The following is a 16,605-nucleotide window of genomic DNA, read 5'->3' as shown; positions in this document are numbered from 1 at the left end:
CGAGAAATCCCCAGCATTGGAGGCCCGGATAACATTCCTTTACGTTATTTGTACTTCTGCAGGGGCTGATAATACTGAATATTTATTAGGCACACAGGCTGTGCCAGGCATCCTACGTGGTTCACCTCATTTATTTCTCACGAGAGCCAGTATGAAGTGGGTTCTGTTAATATGCTTGTTTTGGGGGTGACAGTGCAAGTGCAAAAGGGTTAAGTGACTTTCTCAGGATCACAAAGCCTTTAGGTGATGGTGCCAGGACCCCAAGTCTAAGCCCAGGGCCCCGTCCACCCTCCTGCCCACCCAACGACATGTCAGCGGGTCCGCTGTGCCGGTGCGCGCCACACACACACATGCGCCATTGGGGAGAGGGCTGGGCAATAAAAGCCCGCTGGGCTCTTGCCTAGGGTGGTGCAGCAGAGACATGAGAAGAGCTCTGGCAGGCGGCCAGATTAGCATGAACCAGCCTGGACGCAGAGGGCCAGGAGACCTCTTGAGATCGGGGATTCACAGAAATGCTGGGAAATGTCCACGGGACACAGCTTGGAGCTTGGGTTCCACGTATTTCCCTGAGGGACTTCTAGACTCTGTTTTGCTCAACTAGATAAAATAAAGTTATCAGAATATTTTTCAGCTCTTACCAGATGTTTCAAAAGATTTATAAGTGGCATCATATTGCATTTTTGTGTGTCTTGCTTTCTTTCAATCTTTTAATGCAGTTCATCCATATTATTATTATTATTTATTTATTTATTTTTTTTTTTTTGCGGTACGTGGGTCTCTCACCGCTGCGGCCTCTCCCGCCGCGGAGCACAGGCTCCGGACGCGCAGGCCCAGCGGCCACGGCCCACGGGCCCAGCCGCTCCGCAGCACGCGGGATCCTCTCGGACCGGGGCATGAACCCACGTCCCCTGCATCGGCAGGCGGACTCCCAACCACTGCGCCACCAGGGAAGCCCCATATTATTATTATTTTTAAAAAGTTTCTTTGGTGAATAGTTGATTTACAATGTTGTGTTAGTTTCAGAGGTACAGCAAAGTGAATCAGTTATACATATATGTATATCAACTCTTTTTTAGATTCTTTTCCTATATAGCCCATTATAGAATACTGAGTAGAGTTCCCTGTACTACACAGTAGGTCCCTATTATCTATTCTTTATATAGTACATCCATATTATTGTATGAATTTTATATTCATTCTCACTGTCACACAGTATCCCACTGAAGGACTATGCCAGAACTTATCTATTCTATTGTTAATGGACATTTGGGTTGTTTCCACTTTGGGGCTATTTTGAGGAATGATGCTCCGACCCTCTCTGTTCGCGTGTCCCATTGCATGTCTGCAAAGGTTTCTCTAGGATGTACAGCTGGTAGTGAATTCTGGGTCGTGGGGGATGCGTACCTTGAGCTTTGTCATAACACCAGACTGTTCTCCTTGGTGGCGGTTCCTGACTCTCATTCCCACCAGCAGTGCAAAAAGTGCCTGTGTCTTTGTTTCCTCATCAACCATTGTTATTGTTAGAAATGCTCAAAATTTGCCAATCTGTTGGGTATGTAATGATCTCTCATTGTAGCTTTACTCTGCATTTTCTTGATGAAAAATGACATTGGGTAGCTTTTCACACGTTTATCAACTATTTGGATTTTCTCTTTTGGGAAATACCTGTCTAAGTCTTACGTTTATTTTTTAAATGTTTGTTTTCTTATTGCCAGGAATCCTTTACATATTTTGAATACTAGTCCTTTGTAAGTTACACATATTTCAAATATTTTTTCCCACTCTGGTTTTCATTTGTGTTCTTTACGATGTCTTTTTTTTTTTTAATTTTTAAAAAAAATTATTTATTTATTCTTGACTGCGTTAGGTCTTTGCTGCTGTGCACGGGCTTTCTCTAGTTGGGGCAAATGGGGGCTACTCTTCGTTGCAGTGCATAGGCTTCTCATTGCGGTGGCTTCTCTTGTTGCAGAGCACGGGCTCTAGGCACGCGGGCTTCAGTAGCTGTGGCACGTGGGCTCTAGAGTGCAGGCTCAGTAGTTGTGGTGCACGGGCTAGTTGCTCTGCGGCATGTGGGATCTTCCTGGACCAGGGCTCAAACCCGTGTCTCCTGCACTGGCAGGCGGATTCTTAACTACTGTGCCACCAGGGAAACCCCTATGTCTTTTGATGAAGAGAAATTCTTTGTGTAGTTGAATTTACAAACTTTTTTTTTTTTTTTAAATGATTAGTGCCTTTTGTGTCTTCTTTTAGAATCCTTCCTTAAAGACATGACAATACAGTCATCCCTCAGAATCCCTGGGGGACTGGTTCCAGGACCCCCAGAGATACCAAAATCCTTGGATTCTCAAGTCCTTCATATAAAATGGCATAGTATTTGCATGTAACCAACACATATTTTCCTGTATAGTTCAAATCATCTCTAGATTACTTACGATACCTAATACAATGTAAATGCTATGTAAATAGTTGCTGGTGCATAGCAAATTCTGTGGTGACTTTTTTTTTTTTTTTTAGCCACGCAAAGCAACTTATGAGATCTTAGTTCCCCGCCCAGGGATCAAATCCAGGCCCTCGGCAGTGAGAGCACGGAGTCCTAACCACTGGACTGCCAGGGAATTCCCAGCAAATTCAAGTTTTGCTTTTGGGAACTTTCTGGAATATTTTCCCCTGAATAGTTTCCATCTGAGGTTGACTGACTCCGTGGATACAGAACCCATAGATTTGGAGGGCTGTTTATTCTGCTTTATTAACATTTTAAAGTGTTATCATCTCAAACATTTTAAACCCAGCCCCACCTGCACCCTTTCTTTCAGAGGCTCCCGGTGCCTGAGCATTTCTGGGATTCTCAAACACCAACAGACCTGCTTCTTGGTTTCACCCTCTACCAGCGAAGGTTTCAACTTTTTCTGATCTGCTCTCAGTCAACTGCCATCTGCATCCAGTCATATGCTTTTCAGCTTCCAAATGTTGGCGCTTTCATCTGTTTTCCCTGTTATCTTTGTCCGTGTGTGTGTGTGTGTGTACACTTTTATTGTCACATTGGTGGGTTTCAGTGGGGAGAGGCAATAAATACAAGTTCAAATATCTGTGTTTAAATGGAAGTCACAGCAGTATTGTTTATGATGGCAAGAACAATTGGAAGCAACCTAAACATCCACCCACGGGAGTAAAGCAGAGTAGGTCCACACAATGGAATACCACACAGATGTACAACATTGTGTTACACAGAGGCAGGCTAGTGTGGCGGCTAAGAACAAGATTCTGACACTCACCAGCTGTGTAACTTCAGGTGAGTTACTTTACCTCCCCACACAGTTTCCCCATCTATAAAATGGGATGATAGTTCCTACCTTGTAGAGCTGTTGTGAGAATTAACAGTAAAGAATATGTAAAGAAAGATGAGCAATTGCAGGTACATAGTTAGGAGTACATAAGAGTGTTATTAATAAAAGAATGAAGTGCATTTATACATGAAGATATGGCTTTCTCTCCAAGGTGTATTATTAGTTTAAAAAGGTGAAAAACACCTTTTTATGCATAAGAAAGGTGAAAAACACCTTTCTTATGCATAAAAGCAAAAAAAACCTATAAAAACACTATGAGGGACTATGATCATGGGAATTTCCTGGTGGTCCAGTGATTAGGACTCTGTGCTTTCACAGTCAAGGGCCAGGGTTCAATCCTTGGTCAGGAACTAAGATCCCGCAAGCCTCGAGTGCATGGCCAAAAAAGAGGAAAAAATAAAAACTCTAAAATAAACCCCACTATGATCACACTTTTAAAAAAGGACAAGTATACACACATATATACACAGAGCATTTCTGAAAGGGTACTCAAGAAACTGTAAAAGTGGTTATTTTGGGGTAGAAGGTAGAAGGGACTTTGAATTTAATGTCTTTTGGCATTCTTTGATTTTTTTTATTATGTGTGCTTAGTACTGTTATAATTAAAAACAAGGAAATTAAAAAATATATATGTATAATTGTTGAAGCTGGGGTTTGTTACATTATCTCTACTTTTGTGTATTTTGAAATCTTTCAGAATAAATTTTTTTTATAAATTAAAGCAAGCAAATCATCATCTTTGTCAGATATTCTCCAAAATCCAATGTTGAATAATTGGATGGTACGTAATAATTCCTTAAAGAAAGCTTGCATGGGGCCAGTCCCATTGAGGCAGACAGAAGCCAAACTGCAGAGGACCAGTTGTTCTACGAGAACACCACCGAGGTCTTATATTATTGTAGGAATTTTTTTTTTAATTCAGAAAAATTTCCAGGCCCTAAAATCCTTGTGTTCAATTTCAGGAGCCAATAAAAACTGCCTTTTTAGGGGACTGCTGGCTTTCTGGATAGCTAATTACAGGCAGAATGACCTTCCATCTGAGTGAAAACAGAGATTAACTTCTCAACTCCCTTAGAGGGTAATCAACCCTACCATCTACCTACTTGGTTTCCAAATTATATGCATCTACCCTCATGCAGCAATACAGGAGACAAGCACTCTAGATTCTCACCAATAGATTCAATTTAAACTAGCATTCACTCAGCTCATATCACTGGATTGGTAATGTGATAAACAGAGCTAGAGCTGATTGTCTATACAGCTTGTACATTCCATTTATTCCTTTAAGTATTCTGAGTTTTATCCTTCGATCAGATTAGAACACCAGAAGCCTCGATATTTGAAGTATATTAGATTAGCCCATCAGAAGATTATCCTTAATTGCCTTAGCTTTTATCTGATGTTGCTATAGGAAATGGTCATATGAAATTTGCTTCTGCAGTTGCTATAAAATGTTCTTCACTACACCACCTATATAAAGCCAACTGGAAAGTCTGTTTCAGAAACTGGGGCCAAGAAAATTTTCCCAGAACACCACAGAACTGAAGGGATTTCTTTCAGTAATGAAAATCACAGAATTTAAGCATTTCCCTCATTTTCTCAAGCTATTGGGAAGCTGAGAAATGCATCCACAGCCCAGCAACTCTGTTCACCAGAATAGTTGGTGTGCTTACATCCTCTTTATTCCTTAATCTGTATTTTCTATCTCATTACATTTTGTGTATGTCTGTTACTGTCTCTTTGAATCCGTTTTTCACTTAGTTGATCCTTTTCAAAAGTCTAGTAGATTATAGCCTGAAGAGGTACACACTTCCTGGGGCGATCAGGGTCAGGATCCTTTTCTTCTGGCAGCATCACCAGGAATGGTTTCATGAACACATGGCATTTGAACCAAGTCTTTGAGCACAGGTAGGGTTGACAAACATTGGGAAGAATGTTACTGGCAGAAGAAGGTATGCATAAAAGAGTGATGGAAAGAATGCACAGGCCATTTTGGGGGGATAATACGATTCGTTTGGGCCAAGACATGAGGGGTAAGAAGAGACGAAGGGAAGCCAAGCTGGAGAGACGGGGAGGCTCAGGTCAGAAGGAAGCCTCATGCCAGGCTGATGAATTCAGCACTAGAGCACAAGAGAAGGATTTTTTTTTCCAGAATAGGGAAAACGACAGTATATTTTTAGGCAGAGGAGAGAAACTATCAAGACATAGAGTTTAAAGACAAAGATCAGACAGTACGACTGCTATAGCAAGGTCCAAAATGATGTAGCAGGAAATGCAATTTAAAGCACTAACCAAGGACTTAACCTTGGAAAGACCAAGGAAGAAGAGAAAGGCATCAAGCACACAGTCACAGAGGCCAGGCTCTCCCCCAACTCTGCTGCTGTGTATGCTTAAATCATGCTTTTCTTTAGAGGTACCTTCGTAAACATTAATCAAGCAATATCACACACTTAAGAATAGCACTAAAATGGATTCTTGCCCAAGAGTTGATGAGGAGAGGCTTTTTGTTTTAACAAAAGACTTCTAGCCGATAACTTTAGAGGGGATAATAGAATTTAATAATCGCCATTTTGCCACTTTGAAATAATAGAACTAAGCGGCACTCACTGGTGGATGCTGCAACCAGCAGGTGAGCCTTTGAGGGCAGGAGATGACACTTCTAGGAAAGAACGTCGTAAAGATAAAGGCTTTCTAAAAAACAAAACCACTGATTCGAAAAGATACATGCACCTCAATGTTCATAGCAGCATTATTTACAATTGCCAAGATATGGAAGCAACTTAAGTGTCCATGAACAGATGTATGGATAAAGACGATGTGGATATATATATATATATATATATATATATATATATATACACAGTGGAATACTACTCAGCCATAAAAAAAGAATGAAATTTTGCCATTTGCAGCAACATGGATGGTCTTGGAGGGCATTATTCTAAGTGAAGTGAGTCAGAGAAAGACAAATACTGTATGATATCACTTATATGTGGAATCTAAAAGATACAACAAATATAACAAAAAAGAAGCAAACTCACAGATATAGAGAACAAACTAGTGGTTACCAGTGGGAAGAGGAAAGGGGGAAGAGGCAATACATGGGTGGGGAAGTAAGAGGTACAAACTATTAGGTATAAAATAAGCTACAAGGATATGTTGTACAACACGAGGAATATAGCCAATATTTTATAATAACTATAAATGGAGTATAACCTTTAAGAATTGTGAATCACTATATTGTACACCTGTAACTTATATGATATTGTACGTCAACTATACTTCAATAAAAAAATAATAAATACAAAAGAAAAAAATGACCACAGACTACTTAGAGTTGCCTTATACAGATTCCTCTTTCTCTGAGGTATTTACCTCCTTTAGAATATTTGTTGCTGACTAGAATGAAAAGACAATAAAACATTCCCATTAAAAAAAAATAAGAGTCTTTCTAATGGAGCGATCATCAGACCAGCTGAATCTACTGCTCCATCTAGAACACAGGCATCAGAAGAACGTGACTGTCAGACACAACATATCTCATGACAAGATGCAATAAGTAGGACATGCCACCACCCAGGCATTGCCTAAAATAATTAAACCTGAATCTAATCGTGACGCTAGTTGTAAATATTATTTTACAGGAGAAACAGTAGGAGGAACTAGTTAAATGACAGCCCGAGGAAGGAATCAGATAAGCCCAGGATGTACAACATTCTACAGGCTAAATGACTCATTTCCAAACAAATCAATGGCACTATTTTAAAAAAAAGTCTATAATAGGATAAATAGAATAAAAAGGACTTGAGACATAATAATCAAATGCAATATATGGAAAGAACTGGTGGCTTCTGGTCAACGACCTCCTCTGAGCTTATTAGGCCGGCTCAGGAGTTCCATGTCCTCCTAGAACTCCAGGGGTGCTGGGCCTGGCCACCCAGACTGGGGGCAGGGGGCCACTGCAGGCCTGGGAGCTGGTACCAGGAAAGGCTCAGCCACACCACTGGCTCCTGAGTTCGCCGGTGAAGGACCCTGGCTGTTCGTCCACCTCACACACCCAGTGCTCAGTCCCCCATGCACCCCGAATCCTCAGCGCTCGGCACTTGGGGCCTCTCTCCGCTCTTCTTGTGCTTTCGGCCACACTGCTGTGGGATCTTAGTTCCCCCACCAGGCATTGAAGGGAAGCGTGGAGTCTTAATCACTGGACTGCCAGGAAATTCCCTCTCTCTGCTCTTTTGAAACCACTGATTATGTCACACTTTGAATAATTAGTAAAATTAGTTTGCAGTAATTATATCATTTCTCTTCTCATCTCCTTTAACATGGTATAAACATTTATGCAAATTGAGAATATCTTTAATAATAAAATATTTATATAACATCTGCTATGAAAAAAAAAATCAACTGAATTAAGATTTTCCAAGGTCAACTATTTTAAATCCTGAGACTTCCAGAACTCTGAGGCCGCTTCTGGGAAGTGATTTATTTGGGAGGCAATGGGGGGGCGGAGAGGAAGAGGGCTGTCCACGGCTAATGACAAACATTTGGAGTAGAGGTGAATTCCCATTTGCATGGGTTACAAATCAAGGATAAGTTAAGATCAGGACAGAACCACCCAGGGGTTAATTATGTAGAGGGATCTGTTTAGTCCTGGGTGGGCTTCTACATTCTTTGGAGCCATGCAGTCCACAGTGGTAAGACAGGAGGCAGGGGGCTTCCCTGGTGGCGCAGTGGTTGGGAGTCCACCTGCCGATGCGGGGGATGCGGGTTCGTGCCCCGGTCCGGGAAGATCCCACATGCAGCGGAGCGGCTGGGCCCGTGAGCCATGGCCGCTGGGCCTGCGCGTCCGGAGCCTGTGCTCCGCAATGGGAGAGGGCACAATGGTGAGAGGCCCGCGTACCGCAAAAAAAAAAAAAAAAAAAAAAGACAGGAGGCAGGAACCTCCCACTCCTCAAATAAGGTCACATTTATAGGTGCCAGGTGTTAGGACTTCAACATATTTGGGGGGAACCCAATTCAAGTTACAACACCCCCATGGGCCTCCTATATGGGAAAAGCCTTTTTCTATAGTTTCTGAGGACAGGGATCCCTGAGTGAGAGACCTGGGGCCCCATCTAAGACTGGATCCTGAAGTCCTTGATATCCTGGGGGGAAAAGTGACCCCCAAATTCCAAAGCTTCAATGGTTCTCCATTGTGCTGACTCCCTGCTAGAGGCTAGAAGTCATCTTTGGAGGCAGATGATTCTTTTGCTTCGGGAAAAATACACTGATTGTTTGTGGAAAGTAGAGCAAATATCCTGTTCTGAAATAGTAGCTCAAGATAAAAGGACCTCTAGGTAATATAAAAATCTGTCACCACTACTCTGCAGATTGTTTCTGGGGGCAGCAGTTGAGCCTGGGTTCTGGGTAGGGCAAAGATGGTTTCAAGAGCATTCCTTTGCTTGGGGTGGAGGTGGGAGAAGTGGAAGGGGTGGGTGGTGGGAATTACAGGCCATGCAAAATGGAGCCAGGCTGAAGGCTAAGGAGGACGTCACCTTGAAGAGGCAGTAGTGTGTGTGCCGGAGCCGGCTGTGTGGACTTGCAGTAGATGATTGTAAGCTTCTCAGGAATTTTGTAAGCTGATTGATAAACATGACCTTCATTGAAAATTAAATTATGTAAATGTGTAACTAAATAAATTATATTAGAAACAAAGTTAATAAATACTCGAGCTCATCACTTCATAATTATTTTACTACTTTTTCTATTATCTGTATTCTTGAAGTCTAATGTGTCAGTTGGTGGAAATAATGTATCAGGTTATATAGGGTGTGCTACCATACATCTCTTCCCAACTTCCATTCAATGACATCACAGTTGACAGCTTGAAATTGGCCATGGTGGGAATGTACACCATGGGAAGTGCGAAGATGAGAAATCAGCCCCCTCCATCCAGTTGTGAACTATCTACCAGCACTCCACTGATGGGGAACACTGTGAGGCGACCGAACTACTGGCTCTGGGAGTTGTTTGGTTTCCAAGGCTGCCTGTCTTTTCTGTGCTGGAAAAGGGGAATAAAGGAGCAGGCTAGTGTCTACACACAGGACAAATCAATATGGCAGAGCCCAGCTGCCTGAGCAAGCAGGTGACAAGGTGGAAAGAGGTGACGTGTAGGTGGAGACAGCCCAGCCCAGAGAGCTGACACCTCTAAGGATTTATAGACTGTGTAAGCTCGGTGTTAGCAACAGAGTACTAGTGGCTCACCTCCATTCTGAGATCCCCAAAATACAAAGGTATACGTTCACATATTCCTTGCAGATTCTCAGAAACACTCTCAGAGGGGAACCTGAGGAAGGATTGGGTTTCCAGTCATCCCACAGGCAGGGGCTCCAACTGTTCTCTTCGGAGAGACTGAGAAGCTCTCAGCTTCAGAAAGTTAATAGCAGTCTTTCCTATAGGATTTCTCAGGACCTTCAATGATCTAATGTGCCCCAGGACTCTCCCAGGGGGTCCCGTATGCAGCATTTCCCAAAGTTATTTTTCCACAAAATCGCTCATGGGCTAGGACTCCACAAAAACAAACTTTGCAAAGCTCTAAACTAGGCACGTGGGGATCATGGAAATCCAACCCGGCGTTTTCCAGCCCAATCATAGTTCTGTGATCCTTAAAGAGGGAAACGCTTATTATTTTCACACATGTGATGGAGCTCTCCCTTGCAGCCCATCCTTCTCACTCCACCACCCAAAATACACAACGGGAAAAAATGTTTTTACAGTGAAGAGTGACCTGCAGACTACTGGCATCTCCATTATGGCCTGAAAGCATCATTGAGAGCCAGGGTTGCTATATTTAGCAAATAGAAATGGAGGATGCCTAGTTACATTTGCATTTCAGATAAACACGGAATAATTTTTAGAATCTTCACGCTTCGTGCAATATTTGGGACATCCAAATACTGAAAATGTATTTGTTTATCTGAAAAGTTAACTGGGCATCCTGCATATTCCTGGGACACCAAGTGAAGGCAGGTTTTTGAAGGGATGCTGTCAGGTCTTCAGGGAGGCAGTTGTGGGGTGGTGGGAAACGAACAAGTTCTAGAGTCGGATTTGGTGGGACTGAGTTTTGTCACTTAATTAGCAACATGAGCAAGTTAACTAACCTCGCTGAGACTCAATTTCTCCAGCTATATGTAGTTATGGGAGATAACACTTCCCTCGGGAGTGGTTGATAGAATTAAATTTGAAAATTCATGAAACAGACTCTAGCACAAATTAGCACATAGTAGTTGCTTAATCAACGTTAGTGCCAACCTCTCCTCACATCTCCCTCTCTTATTTGGGATCAATCACTGAGGAAACAATTTTGCTGGAATTCTGAAGGATATGGTGAGCACTCTAGCCACTTGTGAAACTTCCATCTTCTCCCTTTCAGCTTCTGTGGGGCTTCAGTAGTTCACAGGCAGAACCTGACTGACAATTCGTGGGTCAGCCCTTCAGGCCTGAAGAGAACGGGCCCATCTGGAGGCCGTTCTTGCGAGACTAAACCAGGAGCCCCTTGCCTACCTAGTAATTCAAACACTCGACAGTTCTACCAGTGACAATTAGTTAAAATCGTCACAGAAGGCTCCATGTTTTATTTGTAAAGTGCTGATTTTACAAATAATGCTCGCTTGGCTTGTGAATTGTGGCCAAGGGGGAAGAGAGAGTCCCGCCCAGGTGGCTCTCCACGCGCTTCCCTGTCATCCTGTGGCCGACACAACGGCACATTACTCTCAATCTTCCTGGGTAACCAAGAACTGCCCAATCCATGCTCCAAAGATGGTGACTACTTCAAGCTGTGAGTCTCTGTCTTAATATTGGTTTACATAATTATTTTGATTACCAAGTGTTGATTCTCTAATTATGTTCCCTTTGCACTAATGCTGATTATTTAAAATTTGTTTGTAGCATACCTGGATTGACTAGGAAAAAATCAGTTGGGCAATGAGGGGAATTAGAGGCAAATTGGGGACAACTCAGTATGTATTCTAAATTGGTTGTGCAGAATTCTGGAAGCAGATAATCCACATGTATCATATAGACAGCTAGCTTTAAAAAAAAAAAAGCCATTTCCTACAAGAGAAATGAGAACAGTCCAAGGTTACCAATGTTCTTATTATGGTTTCAGTTTTCCCCAGAGCACAGGAATCTTCACATTCTTTTCAAAACAGCATTAAGGAAGTTGAAAGCTTCCTTTTAATGAAAGTATAACCTCATTTTGAACGTTTAAAAATACCCCTTGGGGGCTTCCCTGGTGGCGCAGTGGTTGAGAGTCCGCCTGCCGATGCAGGGGACACGGGTTTGTGCCCCGGTCCGGGAGGATCCCACGTGCCCCGGAGCGGCTGGGCCCGTGGACCATGGCCGCTGGACCTGCGTGTCTGGAGCCTGTGCTCCGCAACGGGAGAGGCCACAACAGTGAGAGCCCCGTGTACCGCAAAAAAAAAAAAAAAAAAAATACCCCTTGAACACAGGAGCAATTGCTAGACTACTTACTGCATGGGTATCAAGGATGTTGGTTGCAAAAGTTTTAATTACATAATAAGAGGGAAAAAGCCATAAATAAGAGTGCAATTACCCAGAATAATTTACCTCCCGTGTACCGCAAAAAAAAAAATACCCCTTGAACACAGGAGCAATTGCTAGACTACTTACTGCATGGGTATCAAGGATGTTGGTTGCAAAAGTTTTAATTACATAATAAGAGGGAAAAAGCCATAATTTAAGAGTGCAATTACCCAGAATAATTTAACTCATTATTAACTTCTGCGGATAGATCTAAAGTCCTCAGAAGCCTTGCTTTTAGGAAACAAAACAATACAAAGTCCGCTCATCATTAGTAAATATTTGAAACTGTGTTTAGAGCCAGGTTGTGGACAATACCTAGTGCTGGCGAGGAGGGAGGGTGGGTAACTGGCTCTCATACATTGCCATATTGCAAACACACACTTACCAGAGAGTCCAGCGACCCCACTCCTAGCTATTTACTCAAGAGAAATGAAAACTATATCCACACAAAATCCTGGATGTGAAGATTCATAGCAGCTTTATTCACAATTACCCCAAACTGAAAATAACCCAAATGTCACTCAACTGGTGAATGGATAAACAAACTATATCCAGGCAAAAGAATACTACGCAGCAATAAAAAGGAACAAACTACTGATACGTGCAAAAACGAACACTGTGCTAAGAGCCCAGACTCAAACAGCTGCACACTGTATGGTTCCATCCACGGTGGAAAAGGCAAAGCTCTAGGGACACAGGACGGATCTGCAGGTGGCAGGGGCTGGTGGGGGGTGGGCAGTTTTCTACAAAGGAGCAAGGGGGGACTTTTGCAAAGATGGAAATGCTGTCTTGATTATGGTGGTGGTTACATGACGACACGCATGTGTTAGAATTCACAGAACCGCAGTCCTAGAAAAGGTGAGTTTTACTGCAGGTCCTAAATGATACTGACTCAATAAAACTGATTTAAAAACCAGTCATTTTGTGACTTCCTAAGTATCATGCTGATGCTGAATAAGCTTTCATGAACACTCTTGATGCAAACAAGTGTGGGGAAGGTGGGCAGGTCCTCTGTTCTTCAAATAACTAGCCCCGATGTTCTGCTATAGCGGCTTTGTTCCGTCTGACCAGGAGACAGATGCACAGGTTGACAGGGCCCTGACTGACTGAAGTGCTCTTGGAGAACAGAGGCCACCATCTGCCCCTCCTGGAAGATGTCCTCTATCCCGTGGACATCTGCTCACCATCCGCACCAGCCACGGATGCGCAGATATGAAGCGTCAGATAACTGCTGAGCTTGTATTTGCTCGACTTTAAAGATCTCTCAACCATGCCATGGGGGCTGTTTCATTATTTATCATAAATGCCGTAATGAATATACAGTCACTGACACAGAGGTATAGGGCCCTGCAGCATTCACCCAGTGGATACAATCACAGACAAGTGCCCATGAGCTGCCGTCAGCGGGGCTGCTCATCCTTCCGACGTTGCGCGTCTACACTTGCTCTAGGTGCGAAAAAAGGAAAACCAACATCATCTTATTCACAGAAAGGAATCCCTTTGGGGACATAGGGCCAACAGACTGTATGCTTAGGATATAAAGTGTCTAATGCAAAGTTTTAGGGCTCACTAATGAATTTGGGAAACTAAGTCTGATTATAATAAGAGGGTTTGGGGTTTTAAAAAAATATTCGCATCATTGATTTATTCCACCCGCATCAGTTCTACTCTAGTGTACATAACTTTGCTATAGCCCAAAACAGAACACTTTAGAGGAAGCAAAACAGAGTGGATATAAATATGACCACAATCCACAAAGACATTGTAATAGTGGGCAGGAACGCAAACCTTGGGGCTTGGGTGTAAAACCCACACGCTAGTTTTTTGAGCTTGCGGAAGTTCATTAATTTCACTGACCCTATTCTCTCTACTGTAAAGATAACAATAGTCACTTTGGATTTGCTGTGATGATTAAATGGGATTATATATATATATATATATATATATATATATATATATATGTATGTATATAACTTCGCAGGTGGCTTCAACAAATGGTAGTTATTTGCCCAGATGTTACCTATAACCCACGTGAGGTGAGGCTCTCTCTTTACTGTGGGTCAAACCCACATTCTTGTCTTCCGGTAAGAGGACTGTCAGTGATCACTGCTGTTGCCCCTCCCCTGGTGGCCGCCACAAGTGGATTTATTTACAGCAGGAATTGACTCTCAAGAGCAGAGTCCGCTGTCAGTGTGAGAGGCCGGGGCTTAGTGACAAATAACAGCTCAGCATTGGGCAAGGATTCTGGTCAGAGCTTAGGGCCCCTGGCTCTGCTGTCACACTGCACCTCAGTCCTGACATGTGAACTCTCGCGGCGCCTAAGGTTTGTTTCTTTTATCACTGGGAATTATTTTTTCCCCAGATTTATTGACTGACATATAACATTGCGTTAAGTTTAACATATACAACGTCATGATTTGATACACATGTATATTGTGAAATGATTACCACAGTAAACTTAGTCAACACCTCCATCACCTCACATAATTTTCTGTGATGAGAACATTTAAGATCTACTCTCCCAGCAACTTTCAAGTATTTAATAGAGTATTGCTAACTAGAGTCAGCATGCTGCACATTAGATCTCCAGAAGTTACTCCTCTTATAACTGGGATTTTGTAACTTTGACCAGCATCTCCCCATTTCCCCACCTCCTGCCCCCTGGCAGCTACTTCTCATCTCCGTATCTGTGAGTTTGGCTTTTTTAGATTCCACATGCAAGTGACATCACACAGGATTTGTCCTTCTCTGTCTGACTTATTTCACTTAGCATACTGCCCTCGAGGTCCATCCATGTTGTTGCAAATGGCAGAATTTCCTTCTTCTTTTATGGCTGAGTAATACATTGTCAGGAATTACTGCTCTATCCCTACCTTACCTTCAGAAGCATAGCCAGCTCTGGCTTAATAAAAATGCTTATTTTAAAAAGGAAGGCACTCGAAGAACTCTTTTCTAAATAGTCCCACTTTCCCACCAACGTCTTCAGAGCAGAACCTTAAATTGTGTCTTCCAACTAGAAAGATGTATCTTTTCTTGAGTCATTACTGATAGAACAGAAATTGGAAGAGAATGAAAGTCCTATAATGATCTTGTCCTCACTGTGTTTGCTCATGTTATCAGACCTCAGCAGTCAGGGCTACACATGGCTCAGGGGTCCAGCATCCTCCATCTTCCTCTGGACACACTTCTGCCCACACACCTGACTGTCCCGTAAAACAAGTGCCTTGTTTTATGTTAGTGGCCCTCCTTGGCCACTGATTGGACTGATCCATGTGACCTATGAATGGCATTCTGGTTGGAAAGTTGTGTTGAGATACCTAGAGTGTTATCTCATGGAATTTGGAACTGTCTTATGTATAAACTGGGTATAGTTTATATCTATAAGGTTTATCTATACTCATATACACATACACACAACTACATCTGGCCAGTGGATAGTGGACACTGGAAATGAAAGGATTTGGGCGCTGAAGATTTGGGAAGAGAGCAGCTATTACCTGCACCACGCATAGCAAAGCTACAAGGGAGACAGAGAGAAACTGAGTCTGAGGGGGAACGTGAGGGGGCAAGAACAGAGGGGCTATCTCTGGAGCTGCCTCCTTCCTGCCCTTCCAACATCTAAGGTTCGTCTTTGAAATCCCTCCCTGAATTGACCTGATTTCACCACAGTGGGTTCCTTTGTGCAAGCTTGACTTTGAGGCAGTCAGAAATAGTTGTTGGTTTCCACTACCACCGAGCAGACTTTAAGGGTTTAAACAACCATTTAAAACACAATGCTGGGCTTCCCTGGTTGCGCAGCTGTTAAGAATCCGCCTGCCAATGCAGGGTACACGGGTTCGAGCCCTGGCCCGGGAAGATCCCACATGCCACGCAGCAACTAAACCCATGCGCCACAACTACCGAGCCTGCGCTCTAGAGCCCGTGTGACACAACTACTGAAGCCTGTGCGCCTAGAGCCCATGCTCCGCAACAAGAGAAGCCACTGCAATGAGAAGCCCGTGCACCGCAACGAAGAGTAGCCCCTGCGCGCCCCAACTAGAGAAAGCCCGCACGCAGCAACGAAGACCCAAAACAGCCAAAAATAAACTAATTAATTAATTTAAAAAAATAAATAAAACACAACGCTATGGATCCATACACGCAGCCAGAGGTTGAAATGGCGAGATTCGAGTCCAAACCCCACCTCTGTGACTGAGGGGTCCTTTCCTAAGGAAGGTGGGATCTGGACTTTGGCTTGACATGAAAGCAATATGCTCACTGGTGCAAGAGGAATGAACGGGTAATTTCCAAGAAAAAGTCACATTCTTAGAGAGTGATGGGTAGAAGGTTTAGCTTCAGCAAGAAGACCTCAGCACAGCACCCTCTGCAGCCCGAAGTCCCGGGGTCAAGGAGGGAAATGGAGGACCTGGCAGAGGGGACCAGAGCAGGGATTGGACACAGGACATGAGGAATCTGGGCAGGGGAGGCTCTGAGGGCCCAGGAGGCAGGGAGGGACAGAAGAGGCGTTGAGGGAACAATAAGGAATGTGGGAGCCACATGGAAGGATGGAAAAGGGGAAGCGGACCAAGTGCCTGGGGGAAGAGTCAGAGAGTCAGAGAATGGCTTGAGCAACAGGAAAAGAGGGAGAAAGCGACACAGAATTAGGGGACAGAGAAGAGATCAGGGAAGTTGGAAAGGA

This window comes from Delphinus delphis, chromosome 13 (genome assembly GCF_949987515.2).
Source record: "Delphinus delphis chromosome 13, mDelDel1.2, whole genome shotgun sequence".
Taxonomy (NCBI): domain Eukaryota; kingdom Metazoa; phylum Chordata; class Mammalia; order Artiodactyla; family Delphinidae; genus Delphinus; species Delphinus delphis.
This window is presented reverse-complemented; position numbering follows the sequence as displayed.